This window comes from Homarus americanus, unplaced genomic scaffold (assembly GCF_018991925.1).
Source record: "Homarus americanus isolate GMGI-L3 unplaced genomic scaffold, GMGI_Hamer_2.0 scaffold40856, whole genome shotgun sequence".
Lineage (NCBI taxonomy): Eukaryota > Metazoa > Arthropoda > Malacostraca > Decapoda > Nephropidae > Homarus > Homarus americanus.
In genome coordinates this window covers 7,087,493-7,105,065 of record NW_024734615.1, presented here as the reverse complement: position 1 = coordinate 7,105,065, position 17,573 = coordinate 7,087,493, and the positions used below count along the sequence as shown (strand labels likewise).

At 40.4% G+C, this 17,573-nt stretch overlaps 1 long non-coding RNA gene across 4 annotated transcripts in view; it reads right to left on the bottom strand.

Moving 5' to 3' along the window:
- The window catches only part of LOC121870409, a 34,107-nt gene extending 17,357 nt beyond the window's left edge, over positions 1-16,750 (bottom strand). Inside the window, exons 1-2 of one of the 4 annotated variants that reach the window (XR_006089705.1) lie at positions 16,691-16,734; positions 9,463-9,608 (exon numbers count right to left, since the gene is read on the bottom strand). This is a non-coding gene — a long non-coding RNA (uncharacterized LOC121870409). Of the gene's footprint in view, positions 1-3,893; positions 4,637-9,462; positions 9,609-16,690 lie in introns of those variants that run through there. The other 3 variants (XR_006089706.1, XR_006089704.1, XR_006089707.1) reach the window with 3 other exon arrangements.
- Between the last annotated feature and the right edge of the window lie 823 nt (positions 16,751-17,573).

Genomic DNA, 17,573 nt, shown 5'->3' with positions numbered 1-17,573 from the left:
TGTGTGTGAACAGTAGCGAGAAACAGGAAAAAATGTGTATTTGAGTAGGGGAGGAAAGAAGAGGCTTGTATGTTTTTTAGACGCAAGAGTGTGTGTGTGTCACTAGGGGGTGCAGGGAAGGAGTTCATCTGGCGTTGCTTCCATTGATGCGTCACTGAGAGGGTGGGGAAGGAGAACACCAGGCACCTGTTAACCACTCGTGTTGGCGCTGTGTTCATGGCAAGTTACTCAGCGTGTTGCTGTGTTAATATACTGAACAATCTTACACAAAATGCCAAAGTTGAGCTAGCACCTTCCTCGCCTCAGTTGTCTTCAGTTGGCGGCAAAATTACTCTTGAGACTATCTATTACTGTAGCTTAATGTCATTTTTTATCAACATCCCCAAGAACAGTTGGCAATGACCACGCAGTGGTGGTGCACTTACAGTAAGTAATTTTTTGTTATACGATAGAGGCAGGGCCGGATTCAGGAGTGGGCAATGCGGGCAGCTGCCCAGGGGCCTTCACTATCTGGGGGCCTCCACATATTACAATATTTTATTTATTTGTTTATTACTTTGGATTATAGTTTATTTTCATTCTTTAAAATTCATGTTTATCTATTCCATCACGTAAAACTATGTTCAGCAAGAAGCGTGATAAAAATTAGGCTAGCTACTCCTTGAAATTCATGAATACCTGGTTTTCCTATGAACCGTATATTTTTAATATTTTTAAAATAACTGCATATGGCTTCAAAATTCAACAAAGAAGTGTTCAAATTTCAAAATTTTCCCGGGGGGCTTACAGCGCCCCCCGGAACGCCCAGATGTTTAGGCTCGCTTCACTCGCCACCCCACCCTCTTGGGTAGTTAAAATGAGGGGGCCTCCACAAAGAGGCTGCCCATGGGCCTCCACAGGTCTAAATCCGGCACTGGATAGAGGCCATATCTGTTACGTTGGCATGACTTCAAGGATACGTATCTACTGTGTTAAAATCTACGTTAGAATTAATGGATGCTTCTTTGTTTTCCATTTTTATTACTGTCATAACATAATAATAATAATAATAATAATAATAATAATACGTGTTGGTCAGCATATTCAACGTAGCCTACAAGAGTGATAGTTCCCAGACTGACCTGAGGTGCTACACGCAGATGTTCAAAAACCTTAAAACTATTTAACATTCAAAAGTTTCCTGTGATTAGCAACATAGTATTGCACAGAATATGGTCTGAGTACCTGAAGCAAGACAAATGCTTCTTATCCGAGCACCAAGTTTTCCGAAAGTTTTTATTGCACGACCGCTGCCCGCACACCGATCTTGGCCGCCATTCATATAAGAGCAATTTTTCTTAGAATATAAGAACATAAGAAAATAAGGAGTCTGCAATAGTCCGGTTGGCCTGTGCATGGCAGCTCCTGTCGAGAGTTACTACCACTCTCTATCATCCATGAATGTATCTAGCCTCCTTTTGAAACTTTCCAGCGTTCCAGCACTTACTACAACCATAAGAACATAAGAACATAGGAATGGAGGAAACTGCAGCGGGCCTATTGGCCCATACTGGGCAGTCCCGTTTACACCCAACCCCTATTGCAAATATAAGCATCCAACCTATGTTTGAAGCTATTCAGCGTATTCGAGTTAATGATGATATTTGGTAACTTGTTCCATTCATCCACTACTCTGTTTCCAAACCAGTGTTTACCTATTTCGCGCCTAAATCTAAATTTGTCTAATTTAAAACCATTGTTAAGAGTTCGCTCCTGGTTGGATAGTTTGAGTACCTCTGCAATGTCCCCTTTGTTTAGCCCTGACTTCCATTTATACACCTCTATCAGGTCGCCCCTCGCTCTACGTCTCTCGAGGGAGTGCAAATTAAGATGCTTCAACCTGTCTCTATACTCAAGGTTCCTAATGCCCGGGATTAGTCTTGTCATTCTCCTCTGAATTCTTTCCAAGGATTCTATATCCATTCTGTAATACGGTGACCAGAACTGAACTGCGTAATCCAGGTGTGGTCTCACAAGCGCAAGATACAGTTTTAGGATGACCTCGCTAGTCTTGTAACTAACACTCCTTTGCATGAACCCAAGTACTTTATAAGCCTTGTTACGAGCAAAAACACATTGTTTACCTGGCTTAAGGTTCCTACTTATCATTACTCCTAAATCTCTCTCGCAGTCGGATTTCTCTATGGCATCGTTGTTCATCTGGTATCTGGTTTCCCTGTTTACATCTCCTACACTGAGCACTTTACATTTGTCCACGTTGAATTTCATCTGCCATTTTTCAGACCATTCGAAAAATTTGTTTAGATCTTCCTGTAATTTTGCTGAGTCCTCGTCAGATTTAATAACACGTCCTATTTTAGTGTCATCAACAAATTTACTTAAGTTGCTGTCTATGCCGATATCTATGTCGTTTATGTATATAACAAATAATAATGGTCCAAGTACTGAGCCCTGGGGAACTCCACCAGTGACGTTGCTCCAATGGGACTTAGTGCCGTTAATGCTCACTCCCTGTTTTCTGTCCTGTAACCACGCCCTAATCCATTTAAGGATATTACCTTTGATGCCATGTGCTTCTACCTTTCTAATTAGTCTTTCGTGGGGGACTCTGTCGAAGGCTTTGCTAAAGTCGAGATATAACACATCATAATTGTGCCCTTCGTCCACCGATTCGAAAACTGATGAAAAGAATGTTAATAGATGAGTTAGACATGAACGCCCGCTTGTGAAGCCATGTTGGGAATCATTGATCAACTTGTGCTTCTCCAGGTGATTCAAGTAATTTGCCTACTATTGATGTTAGGCTGATTGGGCGGTAGTTAGAGGATAGTGATCTATCCCCCTTCTTGAAAATCGGTATTACATTCGCTATCCTTCAGGATTCTGGTACTACACCTGTATTTAAGGACATGTTAAACAACTTTGCTAAGGGCATACTAAGCTCTTGCTTACATTTCTTTAATACTCTGGCAAATATCTCATCGGGACCAGGTGACTTATTAGGCTTTAGTTTATCTATTTGCTTACTAACATAGCTACTAGTCACTACTATCTCGCTTAATTTGTTTTCTTCACTATCTCTGCATAGAGTCGGTGCCTCGGGTATCATGTTTACATTTTCGGTGGTGAAAACTGTTGAAAAATATTTATTCAAATTATTGCTCATTTCTCAGTCGTTGTCAGTGAGCTCGCCGGTATCTGACCATATTGGTCCAATCTTCGCCTCCCTTGCTATCCTTACCTCATTATTCCTCTTGGCTTTCCTTATCTCGGTTTTAAACCTACTCGCCAATACCTTATAACAATCCTGGAGGTAAATTTCGCCATGATTTATCCTTCTACCTATAGCCTTCCTTTGGCAAGATTGAAGACGCCGCAAGTCCAGAAAACTGTGAGGGCAAACTTTTTCGGAGTGAGGGTTGTAAACTCTTGGAACAATCTACCGGTGAGTGTTGTGACGGCACCGAGTGTGAGCTCTTTGAAGACAAGACTTGACCAACACTGGAGCGAGTTCAGGTACATTCAGGAGCCTGTGCATGCCCAGTATTTGCCAACAGTGCGTGGCAGAGGCGTGACCGATCGCCCGGGCGGCTAGCGAGCCGATGTTTTGGTGAAGAAGATAAATGAAAAGGAAAAGTAATCAGAGACGTGACAGATAGCCCAACCGGCTAACGAGCCGATCAGTGGCGAAGAGGATAAAAGTATCCAATAATATATTGGCAATGAACTGAATTGCCTTCGACGATGACTATCGTTCACTTCTAAACAATTATTTTCGAGAACAAAATATGAACCTGATATAAAAAATCCACGTTGGGCGATTTTGCTCCATAATTATTCAATATCTTTCTAAATCACTTCAAAATATATATCTAAGGCAGGCAGATACATACGTGATTGTAGTATTGGAGAAGTGAGGGAATGCTGACCGTCGTTACTGAAGGCATTCAACTAACTCAAGCAAGCGTCGCGTGGCCTTACTTATATTGGCAGGGAAGTTTAAGTGTGAGATGCCTACCGGGAATTTTGTATCAAATTTTCAGTTGGATGATACCGGAAAAACACTGCAAGCTAGAGCAAGCGATTACAAAATGAAGGAAAATTATGAGTTCTGAAAAGTATATAGGATAATCCCACGGACACTACAGCTGACATCATATTACACGAAAGCAAATAATACGTATAGTTTATGATGTAACACAAGCGATCATTCTGGAAACAATATTTTTGGTGAAGGTGAATATTTTACGATACTACAGGTTGGTTTTAATGATGATTTTTGCAAGAAAATACAAACTCCAAATACTGAATAAAAAAGAATATCTAAGGGAGAACTTCACATCTTAGAATTAACTCTTCGTTCAAATTAAACGCGTTTGCTTATGGGTGATTAGAATATTATTAAAATCTTGCCATTACAGGGTCCCCCCTTCTCCTTAGAGTGTTGCGCTGGATCCCCCGCCGCTTTAGGTATATACTGTACATTCGTAATGATCCACTCGTTGTTAACTGTTACCGCGGCAGGTCTGACCTCACCCCTTTAGGCTTCAGGGTTCTAAAGGTGGACAGCGAAGGTGAAATTTCACTATGTAATAGACGGAGGCTGAGAGAGAGAGAGAGAGAGAGAGGAAAATGGGCAGATTAATATACACAAGAACAGAAAAAATGAATGGCAAACACAGGACAAATACTGAGATAAAGAGATAAATATTAAAGACAGAAACTGAAAAAAAGATAATAAGTTTATTTCTTTTTACGCCGTTCTTAATTAAGAAGAGTTTAACGGTCGCTCTCAATGTCTGGGAATCTTCTACGTAACTCAAGACATAAACACAACACCTTCACCACCATGGCTTCCTCCTAGCACAACAGAGACTCACTTTAGCTGGAGCATTGGTGTGTGTGTGTGTGTGTGTGTGTGTGTGTGTGTGTGTGTGTGTGTGTGTGTACAATTCTGCGTAGACACATAACACGAACAACAAATGAATAGCACCAGTACTAATCCAACTAACCTAACTTAACCTAACCTAAGCTTATCCAACCTACCAAAACCTTATCTAACCAAATTTAGATATTATTTGGCTATATTGAGATGGGAAACGACACCTTATATGAAAGAGTGAATTATACCATATATGTACTAATAACCAGAGAATTATAGCAAAACATATACAAAAAAGGTTTTCCCTGTTAGGCAAGAGTCATTTGTTTTAATGTTTCATCAGATAATTACTTTACCTGTAAAGGGCACGGCATCCTGATGACTCACAAATTCCTGTTAAGAATGACCGACTTGATTTTATTCTAAACGCACAGGCACACCCTCACACGCATACACTAACACGTATCTTTGCAGATTCACTCTCCCACAAGTACACACACACACACATACAACTCATCTCTCGATACTCACATACATGCTGTGTGTACACAAGGGTGTGGCAGGGAGGGGAGCGGGGATTCCACAGCACGTCTCAAGATCAACTCGTCAACCTTGGCAGTGTCAAGGTCACTGTGTACGTGATCAAGGTGTGAGTGCGAATACATGTTGTTAAAAGTTTTACTCGTGTCTTTACCCAAGTTTCGGACATTTAAACTTACATGTAAAGTTTCAAGTTTTATATTGTTTGTTACTTTTTGTTTTTATTGTTACAACTTAATGGAAATTAGTTCTAATATGGTAAAAAAAATATTTATTATAATATAACCAAACTATACCCTAAATTATGTGAGGGTAGGTTTTATATATATATGTGTATATATATATATATATATATATATATATATATATATATATATATATATATATATATATATATATATATATATATATATATATATATATATATATATATATATATATATATATATATATATGCTGATAACCACAAGGAAAGAAGAAAACACGAAGTTCCCAAGCGCTTTCGTGTAATTCACATCTTCAGGGGTGAGTACAGACTAGAGAGAGTAATACAAATCAAGGTGTATATATACAGAGGAGGGTGAGACCAGGTCCACAATGGTCAGGTATTAGGTAATGACCCTACTAATCTTTAAATAGCACACAACGGTTGGTGGTCAGGTCAGATGGTCAAGTGACCCGGCCTTCTCACCTGATCACAAATCTTCTTAATTACAAAATTGTCCAGCTTGTACATGCCGTTACTCAAATTCATGTTGAATGCTTCGGTATGTTTAATAAGGCTAGATTCTATGATGTTCCTACTGTCAATTGACTTACATGGTAATATTGAGGAGGCATTATCCCAGTCAATGCAATGCTTGTTATCCCTCAAATGAACAAACAGAGCATTGGATTCCTGGCCTGTCCTAACACTGTATTTGTGTTGTTTAATTCTAGTTGCAAGATCTTTACCTGTCTGGCCTAAGTAAAACATATTACATTCCTTGCAAGGAACTTTATAAATGCAACCAATTGTGTTGTTGGGGGAGTTCTTGATTAACATTTGTTTAACAGTGCATGAGTTTTTTAAATGCCACATTGACGTTCCAGGTTTTTAGCTGTGCAGGAATGTGTGAGAAATTTTTGTGAAATGGTAATATTAAGATATTCTTATGGTCATGGGTGGGCTTGGGATCAGTTCTATAAAAAGTTTTCTTAGTAATGTTTAAGCATTTGTCTATGAAAGATCTAGGGTATTTAAGGTTTGAGCCAATATTATATATATATTTGTATTCCTCATCGATGAATTCCGGACTGCAAATTCTCAAGGCACGTAAAAACATTGTTGAAAATACTGACTGTTTGACTTTATTATGGTGGGCAGAATAATAATGAATGTATGAACACACATTAGTTGGTTTTCTATAAATACTGAACTTAAAAGTGTTACCTATTCTGTGTATCAGACAGTCTAGGAATGGCAATTTGCAGTCTTGCTCTAATTCCACAGTGAATTTGATCGAGGGGGCTAAGTTGTTAAGTTGTGGTAGGAAAGCTTTTAGGTCCTCATTACATGGCCAGAGACATAATACATCATCAACATATCTAAACCAGACTGCTGAGGGTGGTAAAATATTACTTAATAGTTTCTTTTCAAAGAATTCCATATATAAATAATCCTCTCAACACTGTCAACACCCAGTTCAACAAAAAACTGAAGTCCCTATTGAGAGGCAAAGCTACGCTCATTAAACATCTTACTTCAACGTCCCCTCCACTGCCATACATGTACGGTGTAATCAAGACCCACAAGCCCAATAACCCAGCAAGACCCATCATTAGCTCAGTTGGGTCAATCTCTTATAAACTATCTAAATGGTTAGTTTCCTTACTAAATCCCCTAGTTGGCAACATTTCTAACTCCAATATCAAGAATAATATGGATCTGGTTGATAAACTCAATAACTTACACATTAATCATGATTTTAAACTGGTCAGCTTTGATGTAACGTCACTCTTTACAAAGGTCCCAGTTGATGATTTACTAGAGTTCCTCATAGATTCCCTGGATAACATTTCACTGCCCGTCTCGAAAGACGACTTCATCGAACTCATCAAACTATGTATTAAGGATTGCAAATTCGAATTCAATGGGGAATATTATGCTCAAAAATTTGGTATGGCAATGGGTAATCCACTCTCACCTGTATTAAGCAACCTATATATGGAATTCTTTGAAAAGAAACTATTAAGTAATATTTTACCACCCTCAGCAGTCTGGTTTAGATATGTTGATGATGTATTATGTCTCTGGCCATGTAATGAGGACCTAAAAGCTTTCCTGCCACAACTTAACAACTTAGCCCCCTCGATCAAATTCACTGTGGAATTAGAGCAAGACTGTAAATTGCCATTCCTAGACTGTCTGATACACAGAATAGGTAACACTTTTAAGTTCAGTATTTATAGAAAACCAACTAATGTGTGTTCATACATTCATTATTATTCTGCCCACCATAATAAAGTCAAACAGTCAGTATTTTCAACAATGTTTTTACGTGCCTTGAGAATTTGCAGTCCGGAATTCATCGATGAGGAATACAAATATATATATAATATTGGCTCAAACCTTAAATACCCTAGATCTTTCATAGACAAATGCTTAAACATTACTAAGAAAACTTTTTATAGAACTGACCCCAAGCCCACCCATGACCATAAGAATATCTTAATATTACCATTTCACAAAAATTTCTCACACATTCCTGCACAGCTAAAAACCTGGAACGTCAATGTGGCATTTAAAAACTCATGCACTGTTAAACAAATGTTAATCAAGAACTCCCCCAACAACACAATTGGTTGCATTTATAAAGTTCCTTGCAAGGAATGTAATATGTTTTACTTAGGCCAGACAGGTAAAGATCTTGCAACTAGAATTAAACAACACAAATACAGTGTTAGGACAGGCCAGGAATCCAATGCTCTGTTTGTTCATTTGAGGGATAACAAGCATTGCATTGACTGGGATAATGCCTCCTCAATATTACCATGTAATTCAATTGATAGTAGGAACATCATAGAATCTAGTCTTATTAAACATACCGAAGCATTCAACATGAATTTGAGTAACGGCATGTACAAGCTGGACAATTTTGTAATTAAGAAGATTTGTGATCAGGTGAGAAGGCCGGGTCACTTGACCATCTGACCTGACCACCAACCGTTGTGTGCTATTTAAAGATTAGTAGGGTCATTACCTAATACCTGACCATTGTGGACCTGGTCTCACCCTCCTCTGTATATATACACCTTGATTTGTATTACTCTCTCTAGTCTGTACTCACCCCTGAAGATGTGAATTACACGAAAGCGCTTGGGAACTTCGTGTTTTCTTCTTTCCGTGGTTATCAGATACCTAGATTCGCGTATATATATATATATATATATATATATATATATATATATATATATATATATATATATATATATATATATATATATATATATATATATATATATATATATATATATATATATATATATATACGGTGACTGTGATCCGATAAAGATAAATTGTGTTCCAGGGTAATGATCAGCTTGTGCGATTAGCGAGTTGTCTGGTTACCCAGGGCTTTAATGACACATCTTGACTCAGAATGACACAGCTCGCTAACAAAAGGTGTATTGTTGGGGGTTCGGACAAAAGCCCCCTGGACAAAACCCCCTTGGTTAAAGTGCAAAATGGGTTGGGTTAGGTTAGGTTACGATAGGTATTGCAATCTTATAATAAATGTATAAATGTAATATTTTACATGTCAGAGAAGTGTTCATAAACCGTAAATAATAAAGAATAAGATGACTGATTTAAAAATTCTTATTATTTGTCCCAGGGGACTTTTGTCCTACATTCGTACTGTTGTGGCATAATGACCGGTCATGCTCAGTTACTAGGACTACTGATTACCACTAATACTTGTCATTACAAAATCTTACAAAATCCGTGTGGATGGTAAACCATGAGAAAACGCTTGAAAATGAACTGGTTTTGTCGTTACCTTTGGCGGATGGCGTCAGGCACGACAGCTCATCTGTTTGTGTTCCTTTTTCGTAGTCTACTAAAATTCTGAGTATAAGCGACCAATGGATGTTTTTGTTCTCTTAGCCTCTCTCTACACATTTATTCTTCTTTATCTCCATTCTTCTGAAACAATACCTAAAAGAATGAATGTTCCCTTAAGAGGGGGGTTTCTATGTGAATAGAAAAAATATTTAAATTTGAAATATCAATTTATTAACACAATCAACATTCTAATATTATTACAAAATATAAACAAGTTAAAACATTCGATCATTTAACTTTACACATGTAGTCAATGGTAATTATTGTACAGTACTATTGTTGTTTATGTATATTTCTGTGCTTCACCAACTAAGGTGCAGTACAGTACAGTACAGTCAACTACTAAAGTCCATTCGCCTCTCCCCCTGAACCACTAACCCCGTGAACCCGAAGCAGAAGACTGATACGGTACATTATTCTATCCATAAAAACTTCGGATTCATGAGTCTGATCTCGGGGTTCGTTGTTCAGGGGGAGAGGCGAACGGACTTTAGTAGTTGACTACTCTAAAGTAGGTTCAGACACTAGACAACAGCTATCAGTAATTAAGGAACATTATATTTACTTTGTAATATCAATGATTATGTTTGTGTATGTGTGTGTGTGTGTGTGTGTGAGCGAGCACGGGGTGGTGTAATGCGTCTAGTGTGGCAGCATTATGTTAGTGTTAAGGTGCAGGCACTGCTTGCTTCTTCTCGTTTACACTTACCGCCGCTGGCTAGCCCTCGTGCCGAACAGGGAAGCAACTTGCATAAGTCCTCCCCTGCCAGTAAACAGCCTCTTCACCATCAAGAATCCTGCTGTGCCTCCTCGTGGCAACACATGGTAACTGGGTTCCTCGTGGGCCCAGGTTATACCAGCAGGGGATGTCGGAGCAGCAGTGCCCCTCAGAGGTACGGCGCATAGGACCACTGGCCTGTGGACACGTCTTGGTGCCTACCATCCACTGCCCCGCTGCCTTGTGGATTAATCTTGGTAGGTATAAGGCTACGGGAGTAAACCCCGAATGAAAAATCTGTGGTGGAGCCACGCATCAGGCATACATGCTTACAGAGCTCCAGTAAGACCCCAACGGCAGAAGAGGTGACCAACATGGGAACCCAACAACGACACTGACGGACGAAGGCTGCATGATGGACAGGCTACTAAGGCAAAACCCAACAAACTGGGCTACTGGCAGTCCATTGCAACTCTTCCTCTCCCCAGTCATTGCAACACTTGCACCACTGGATCAGGAAAAGGGAGAGCCAAGATGTGTGGTTGCGGTCTGCGCTCCTGCCTCACCACATAAATCAACTCATGCGCAGCCATCATCCAGCTCATCATATTTATCACCATCAAAACCCCTATACCCCCGAAAGTCCTATGGCAACGGACGAGTGGCGATGGGGACAGGCAGAGATGACTGCCTGGAGTCTCTAGTCACAACTCTGCACATGGGCGACACAGATAAGATGGTCATTTATGCACTGGAATCTAGGCAGCAGTGCAATACGGTCCTGTCTGTGCGACTGAGCAGCCCTTCCGAGGAGCCATTCTGCTCACCCCACATGAGGAGGGGGCTAGAAAAGGTGCCCTAAACATAGTCTGCCTAAGGAACCAACCTGACTGGGCAACCGCACCCAGTAAGGCCATCCTTATGCAGCTGAAATCACAATCATAATCACAGATCAAAACAAAATTAAACTATACAACCTCTTATGGTCGCTGCATGGAATATCAGAACACTTCTGGATACTAGCACAATTGAACGTTCTGAAAGACAAACGCCCCTGTGACAAAGGCGCTGGCTAGGAATAACATCGACAAAACAGCTATTAGTGAGTCCCGGCTCCCAGACAAGGGTTGATTCACAGAGCAGAGGTCTGGCTATACCTTTGTTACGACCCTTGGGCCTTTTAAGGGTGTAACAATATCACAAATTCACAAATTACACTTTGTACTATAGGTCCAAGAATAGATCCCACCAAATTATCACCTCATTACTATTGGGTATATTGAAATACATGCAGTAGTTTTAATAACAGAATACATTAACAAATAAACAATAAAATAAATATATAAGTATGTACAAAAATAAACAAATACAAGTTAAATCTGATCAAATAAATGACTCAACCGAGTGACAAAATAATGAACACAAAAGTAAAGACTTATTTAGTCAAGAAACTACGATGAACAACTTGGTCTATCCACCACACGAAACCTCATAAATTAGTAAGTTATTTTCCGTGGAACTCCAAAATATGATTAACAATAATCTTTCACAAATAATACTTTACTTGGTGTTATAAAAGTCGAGCAAGGTTTACACGTTATACCACTAGAAACATACTGTACAATAAGAAAGGAGATACGCTGTACTTAACTTAACACTGCCGGGCCCATACTAAAGTAAACAAAGTGAGGGGACGCGGCAGAAATGACGTCACAAACAAAAGACGTTCACGTTTCGAATCCACAACCAACGATGGAAAGCTCACTCGTAACACCTTCTGGAAGGGTAGGCCTGCTGCAGAAAGAAACAGTATTTATGGAGTTGGCTTTGCCATCTGCCAATGCATCCTACACAGGCTAACTGAAATGCCTGTTGGGATCAACGAGCGCCTCATGATGCTCAGAGTCCCACTGAATCACTCACTTCATGCCTTCTTCATCAGTGCATTTGCCCCAGCACTGGATGCAGAGGATGAGATCAAGGATGCCTTTTATGCCAATCTTGACAAAGTGCTAACCTCTATCCACAGGTTGTGTTCCTAGGTGACTTCAATGCCAAATGTCAGCAAATCATAGGGCGAAATGGACTAGGCAAGTGTAATCCCAACGGCCTACGCCTCCTCAGCAAGTATGTTGCACACAACATCACTATCACCATTTTGTTTAGGCAGGCCGACAAGTTCAAGAGTTCGTGGCAGCACCCATGATTCAAACACTGGCATCTCATTGACTACATCATTGTCAGAGAAAGAGATCGCCGAGATGTCATCATCACCCGAGCCAAGTGTGGCTCAGACCACTACAACACTGATTATCAGCTCGTCATTGCCAAGCTCTCACTTCACATGGCTCCAAAACGGCAAAGGCAGCAAGCATCTAGAAGAGGTTTTAACACTTAGCATCTTGAAGATCCAGTGGTAGCACATGCTTTCAGAGAGCAGCTCGAACTTGGGCTGATAAACAACCGACAACTGACAACCCAAATCCCAGTGCCAAATGGGATATTCTCGACACTGTCATGACAAAAACCTGCAGAGAGGACCTTGGCCAGATCGAAAGTGTTATCTCCACTGGCATCAGCTACAGTGCTGGCGTGTGTTGCCATTAAATCTTTCGACCTGTGACCTCGCCAGATGTATAAGTGTTTACAGACAAGTCTTTGTTCTGCTGAGTGGACTGTCTTCGGCGGGTGGCGGTGCTGCCCGCTCTGCCATGAGGCAGATCGCCCTCTCTAGTGATGCTGTGAAGACCAGCCCTCTGCTCGCACTGGTGAACACCGACTCACAATCCTGTCCGAGAATTTGTGCTAAGACAATTTACGCAGTACTGTTGTCTCTTGGAACATCATACTGGTCTGCATTGACCCGCACTTGTAAGTACTGTACAGCCTAAGTGGTGACATACCCCTCAGTACTGCAATATTGTTGACTACGCCTACTCGTTTCTGCATTATCTGGAGCAATAAAACAATGCGGGATGAAGTGTAACTAAGATTAATAGAGTTATGAACTTTTTGTTATGTCACTATGTTTAATAAATTATAATTTTTTAAAGAAAAATTGTGTGAGACTAACTAATTGTGTACCAGATGGATCACCATGTAATATTGATGAACGCCTTCCCCTCTGCAGGTTTTGACCACATCAATAAATATTGAATGCGTCAAAAGGCGGGTTTCAATCATTGCCTTCGACTTGCCCGTCACCTGAACGTCCTTAACCAAGGCGTTTACAGGAAAAATACACCATGACTGGTTTGACGAAAATGACCCGGAAATCAATGTACTCGTCAATGATAAACTTGCTACTTTAACTGACTGGCAGAACAACCCTCAGTCTCGGCCCAAATCTGATACCTTTCACAAGAAGAACGCGGCAGCCCAGCGGGAACTGCGCAATCTGAAGAACGACTGGTTTAAAAATAAAGCATGTGAAATGCAAAAACTTGCAGATCAATACAAGATGAGTAAATTTTTCAATTCCACTAAAAAAAATTATGGTGGGCTAATCAATCATGGCGCAACCCCCATCCGCTCATCCGATGGTAACTCCCTAATTAAAGACGAAGAAAGCATCCCTCAGTACTGGAAAGAGCACTACCGTACACTGCTCAACTGAAACACCGATGTGGATGTCCTGACAAGCCAGCAGGTCCCTCAGCATCTAGAGCTGACCCACCTCAGCTATCCTCCATCCCTGGATGAGGTAGTTACTGTCATTAGATAGATGAAAAATAACAAAGCCTCAGGACCTGATGGAATCCCAGCCGAGGTGTATAAAGCAGGAGGACCTCTACTTACCAGCCGTCTCCATTCTCTCCTGGAGAATATATTGGAAAAGGAGGAAATTCCTCGAGCTCTTAAAGACGTCTCCATCGTCAATATTTATAAGCACAAGGGAGACTGGTCAGACTGTGGCAACTAATTGCAGGATCTCGCTGCTGTCTGTAGCTGGCAAGATTATCTCCCGAGTCCTCCTTAGTAGACTTCTTCCTGAGGCGGAAAACTTCCCAGAATCTCAATGTGGCTTCAGACCATCACGTGGCACCACTGACATGATCTTTGTTGCCCGCCAAATACAGGAAAAGTACAGGGAACAGCGTCGTGACCTGTAGATGGCTTTCATCGACCTAACCAAGGTCTTCGACTTGGTCAACAGGGAAGCCCTCTGGCGCACCCTCAGCTGTTTTGGCTGCCCACCAGAATTTATTTCCAAGGCATGAACGGTGGCATGAGAGGCAGTGTCCTGCACAATGGCACCCAGTCTGAGTTCTTCCCCATCAAACGGGGGTAACTTTAGGCGACTCGGGAACTGTAACAGTATCATCGGGTCATCAGGATCTCATATACTTCGGGTTTTTCTCTTTCTTTTTCTCGTCTATTTTTTTCTCTCCTACTTAACCTTTTCCTCGTCCTCTGTGTTTCCCACCAGCTCCCTTTGGAGTCATGAGTTATGAGGTGAAAGAAGATTATTAAGGATTGAAGAAAATTTGTGAAACTGAAATACAGTTGGAGTAGAAAGAATCTGGGCTCAACCAGATCGCTTCATCTTTTCTATTGGTTTGTTTTTTATCTTTGTTTTGCTCACACCACCTCACAGTAGCCACCCAATACCATCTACCAAACAGATTAGGAGTGACATTATTTCCACACAACATTTTCTTTAGGTTCATCTTATTACATGTTTAGTGAAAGGTTGGTAAAGACGTTGAGTAACCAATGTTGATAATGCGGTAATAATAATAATAATAATAATAATAATAATAATAATAATAATAATAATAATAATAATAATAATAATAATAATAATAATAATAATAATAACATTGTTTTAACTGATACAATGATGACCATGGCGATTTTAAATATTATTATTATCACTATTATCGTTACTATTAGTAGTAGTAGTAGTAGTAGTATTGGCAGAGCAATAACAGTGGCGGAACTATCCCAGTGTTATCTCAATACATCATAATTATGTACTTAACAGTGCAACAGCATTATCACACCGGCTGTGGTAAAATGCAAACTAAGGAAGATATCTTCCTTGATGTAAACTTGTAGACTCCAAGTGAGACTAACAAAACAAAACCATCTTCCACAAAGGTCAAAGTTAAGCTAATACCTTGCACCATCAGCTATTGACACTCACAAATTTTCCTACCTTGATTTTTCCTGGTTATTGTAAAGTCTTAAGAAAATTGTATGTATTTACTGGTAAACTTAAGATGTGAAATAATATATCGGGCTCATAATGGCGTCAAAGTTACACTTGACTCGATAACGTAACCTGATGTTCTCTCAGTTACGGTGAAGAGATAATAATTATCAAACCACGAAATTTTGAGAATCAGAGTTACTTGACCATGACTTTTTATTAACCTTTCCAGACAGTTAGTAATGGCCATACAGCGTTGGTGCAGTAATGAAACTTCTTTTATTTTTACTCAAGACGTCATAATTGTTACCTCGCCGTGATTTCAAGGATACTTATTTACGGAGTGTTGAAATCTTTTATCAGAGTAGTCGATATTTTACGCAATTACTGTTGTGTTGCTTTTGCATTTTAATGATAATAGTCAAATTTAGTGACTGATATATATATACAGTACACTCGCACCAAAAAGCATCGGTGCAGGATGAGATCGACGACTTCCGAAACGATACTATACACTGTGATATGTAGGGAAGGTTGGTAAGTGTATCCTCATAACCCCCCCCCCTCCCTCCCCACTAGGTGTTGCCATATGGCTGACAATCAGTGTGTTTGTTTCCTCTTTCCGGATTGTTGCTTTGTGTCGACTGAATGATGAGCGAGGGTTCGGTCTCGGTGAACGCGGGTATAAAACAGAGACAATATGAAGCAGTAGAGACCTACACATGTCAGACGACATGGAAACCTCAGAGGGAACACGAGGAGCTATTATTGCCCTTCATAATGAAGGGTTCGGCGTTACAGATATTAGCCGGCGGGTTGGTGTCCACAGGAACACCGCTACACGATGGATTCAGCGATACCTGGAAACTGGTGCTACAGACGACAGGTCTATAAGAGGCCATCCACGCTGCACCACCCCTCAGGACGACCAGGTTGAGTGGTTTATTTGGTAGCATAAATTAATGTGGCAATATTCACAAGTATCACAAATAATTTTGTTAAAAGGGAGCTCCTCATATTTCACACTGTCTATTTATCACTTCCCGACCTTATTTATAACGGTTTGCTTCACTTGACCAGGCCATAGGCTCAGCAGGATTACAGGGCTGCCAACATACGGCTGGAACAACTCGCCTTCCCAATACCTATCGTCACTGGTCTCAAGTTGTTCACACTACAGTATGCACTGATACTTTTTGTTGCGAGTGTACATCCGCCTCTGTTACGGATTTTAATTATATTTTCGGAGAACATTTAATAACGGATTTACATATAACAGGCATTTGTTACTTATGTGATTATTATGGTAGCCGTCGTCACTGATAACCTTCAACTACTACTACTTGCAGGCGACTTGAGGCTGTTTTTATACTAGTATAGAAGCAGGAGCGGGGGATGCCGGCCAGGGATATTGTATATATTTCTCAGTTCCGCAATGCAAGAAAACTTCAGATTACCAAAGTGAATGACTCCATAATGTAAGAGATTTACCAATTTTTGAAGCCCTTGGTAATGTCAAACAAGGATATTACAATACGTAAAACGGTATTTAAAGGCGTGAAGTAGCACCCAGTGATATATACGCCAGCGACTGCAGCCAACGACCAGGAAAAACCTAAAATTTTAGTTCGTAGTGTCGACTGCGAAAGGCGAAACCAGGAATTTTAAGAGGATCCGGCGGAAGGAAGGAGAGGGGGGGAGGGGGGTAATTGATTTACTAGAAGTGACTAATGAATATCCAGACTTGCATCTAATAACTAACCCTCTTTTCTATTAAAAAGACAGTTGATAAGGAGGTGTGAAAGTTTAAAATCGCTGTTAGTAAAAGGCGAAATCAGACTATTTTTCATCTCATGGCGATGCCCCTCCACAGTTCCACCCTCACCCCGAGGCATGGTGGCACAGTATTACTGTAGATGCTGACTCACCGCGATGTCGACTGTTGACGCTATGCCGCTGGTCACTGCAGCTTCCCAGATCCCAAAGGTGGCTATCATGGGTGGGATATCATGATTTAGCCTTATGTTTTTAGAGAGGGAGGGAGAGCAGGAGAGAGAGTGATTCAGATATACGGAGGTCCTAATACTTGGAAGGAGTATATAGTTTCATTCTAGATATACACGGGACCATCAGGAAGGAGCCTTTCCTAGGATGCAAAAAGCAAGAGAGAGAG